This window comes from Callithrix jacchus, chromosome X (assembly GCF_049354715.1).
Source record: "Callithrix jacchus isolate 240 chromosome X, calJac240_pri, whole genome shotgun sequence".
In the NCBI taxonomy this organism is placed as follows: domain Eukaryota; kingdom Metazoa; phylum Chordata; class Mammalia; order Primates; family Cebidae; genus Callithrix; species Callithrix jacchus.
The window spans coordinates 97,614,412-97,617,789 of record NC_133524.1 but is presented as its reverse complement, the minus strand read 5'-3'; positions in this window follow the sequence as shown (position 1 = coordinate 97,617,789).

The following is a 3,378-nucleotide window of genomic DNA, read 5'->3' as shown; positions in this document are numbered from 1 at the left end:
GCCTTTAAAAGGAATGAAATTATAATACATGCTACAGTATGGATGAACCTTGAGAACATTATGCTAAGCAAATGAAGCCAGACATAAAAGAGCTAATACAGTCATTACTCGATATCTGTAGGGGATTGGTTCCAGGGCCCCAGGCAGGTACCAAAATTCACAGATGCACAAGTCCCTTATATAAAATGGCATAGTATTTGCATATAACCTGCACACCTCCTCCTATTTACATTAAATAATTTATAGATTATTTATAATACCTAATACAATGTAAATACTATGTACATAGATATTATACTGTATTTTTTAGGGAATAATGACAAAAAAAGTTTGTACATATTCAATGCAGATGCAACCATCCATTTTTTTTTCAAATATTTTCAAACCACAATTGGTTGAAACTATGGATACAGAATCCAGGGATACAGAGCACCACTGTACTGCATGAGTCCATTTATATGAGGTACCTAGAATAGACAAATTCATGGAAACAGAAAGTAGAAGTTAGCAGGGGCTCTGGAGGGGAGGGTAGAAAGGAGACTAACTGTAAATCTATGCAGGAGAGATTTGAATATGTAGACATAGGCAGTATTGAGAATCAAAAGGAACTGGGCTTAAATAAATTATTGGCTCTTTCGTTTATTAGGTGTGTGACATGGGTCTAATTTTTTTTTTAGGTGTAGTGCAGTATTTTCTTTTTTTGTATTGCATTTTAGGTTTTGGGGTACATGTGCAGAACATGCAAGATGGTTGCATGGGTACACACATGGCAGTGTGTTTTGCTGCCTTCCTCCCCTTCACCCACATTTGGCATTTCTCCCAAGGCTATCCCTCCCCAGCTCCCCCCCCCGCTGTCCCTCCCCTATTCCCCCCAGTAGACCCCAGTGTGTAGTACCCCCTTCCCTGTGTCCATGTGTTCTCATTTTTCCTCACCCGCCTATGAGTGAGAATATGCGGTTTTTCATTTTCTATTCCTGTGTCAGTTTGCTGAGAATGATGTTCTCCAGATTCATCCATGTCCCTACAAAGGACACGAACTCATCGTTTTTGATTGCTGCATAATATTCCATGGTGTATATGTGCCACATTTTCCCAGTCCAGTCTATCGTCGATGGGCATTTGGGTTGGTTCCAGGTCTTTGCTATGGTAAACAGTGCTGCAATGAACATTCGTGTGCATGTGTCCTTATAGTAGAACCATTTATAGTCCTTTGGATATATACCCAGTAATGGGATGGCTGGGTCAATTGGAATTTCTATTTCTAAGGCCTTGAGGAATTGCCACACCGTCTTCCACAATGGTTGAACTAATTTACACTCCCACCAACAGTGTAAAAGTGTTCTTATTTCTCCACATCCTCTCCAGCATCTGTTGTCTCCAGATTTTTTAATGATCGCCATTCTAACTGGCGTGAGATGGTATCTCAATGTGGTTTTGATTTGCATCTCTCTAATGACCAGTGATGATGAGCATTTTTTCATATGTTTGTTGGTCTCATGTAGGTCTTCTTTTGTAAAGTGGCTGTTCATATCCTTTGCCCATTTTTGAATGGGCTTGTTTGTTTTTTTCCTGTAAATCTGTTTGAGTTCTTTGTAAATTCTGGATATCAGCCCTTTGTCAGATGGGTAAACTGCAAAAATTTTTTCCCATTCTGTTGGTTGCCGATTCACTCCAGTGACTGTTTCTTTTGCCGTGCAGAAGCTGTGGGGTTTGATTAGGTCCCATTTGTCTATTTTGGCTTTTGTTGCCAATGCTTTTGGTGTTTTGGTCATGAAGTCCTGGCCTACTCCTATGTCCTGAATGGTTTTGCCTAGATTTTCTTCTAGGGTTTTTATGGTGCCAGGTCTTACGTTTAAGTCTTTAATCCATCTGGAGTTAATTTTAGTGTAAGGTGTCAGGAAGGGGTCCAGTTTCTGCTTTCTGCACATGGCTAGCCAGTTTTCCCAACACCATTTATTAAACAGGGAATCCTTTCCCCATTGCTTGTTTTTGTCAGGTTTATCAAAGATTGTATGGTTGTAGATATGTTGTGTTGCCTCTGATGCCTCTGTTCTGTTCCATTGGTCTATATCTCTGTTTTGGTACCAGTACCATGCTGTTTTGATTACTGTAGCCTTGTAGTATAGTTTGAAGTCCGGTAGTGTGATGCCCCCTGCTGTGTTCTTTTTGCTTAGAATTGACTTGGCTATGCGGGCTCTCTTTTGGTTCCATATGAAGTTCATGGTGGTTGTGCACTTCCCTAATGACTAGTGATTTTGAGCACTTTTTCATATATCTGTTGGTCATTTGTATCTCTTCTTTTGAGACATATTGAGATCTTTGCCCATTTAAAACTTATTTCTCTCTCTCTCTGTGTGTGTTTGTGTGTGTGTGTGTTTTCTGTTGAGTTGTTTGAGTTCCTTATATAGTCTGGTTATTAATTCTTTGTTGAATGTATAGTCTGCAAATATTTTCTCTTGATATGATCCCATTTGTCTATCGTTGATTTTGTCACCCGTGCTTTTGAGGTCTTACCAAAAAAAAAAAAAAAATCTTTGCCCAGTCCAATGTCCTGTAGTTTCCTCAATATTTTCTTTTCGTAGTTTTATAGTGCCAGGTTTTACATTTAAGTCTCCGATCCATTTTGAGTTGATTTTCATATATGATGAAAGATAGGGTTAATTAACCTTTTAAAATCTCAGTTTGCTAATCTGAAAACAAAAACCAAAAAACAGAATCATAATCATAACAAACTCGGAGGGCAATTGTGAGGGTTAAATGAAATAATGCATACAAAGGATTAGCAAAGAGTCTAGCACGTAAACATTCAGTAAATGTCAGCTATTAATAACCTTAGGACAATTCCCGATACCTAATAAACTTCTATTGAAGGAACACATGCAACTGCATATTTGCTATAATGATGAAACTGAAGCATAGTTAGGGAGGGGGAAGAGGGCTTTATAGGGAAAAGCATGCAAAAGAACTTATTAAAAAGAAACTACAGCATGACAGAATAGAACCCGGAAATACACTCTCTATGTATCTGACAATATGATAGTGTGTATAAGACAGTTTTTTCTGTATTTGTACATCATGTTACTTCTTGGTCAGCTCTCCCCTACCAAGAGAAACCATAATTCTTATCATTTCCTTTCTTCCAGTTTTTATTACCCTGTTTCCTTAAGAAGAGGCTGGAAATCTGGCAATAATTAAAAAGTTACATATGTGTATGTTCTAACTAGATTGCAAATTTCTGAAGGATAATGTCTGCCTTCTTCTCATGAAACACTTAACCATATTTTAAGCATTTAATAAATGTTTCAAATCCCGTCTGGCACACTAAATTTTCAACTGACATTTGTTGGATGACTGAATTTATAAGTGAGCAGTTACTGT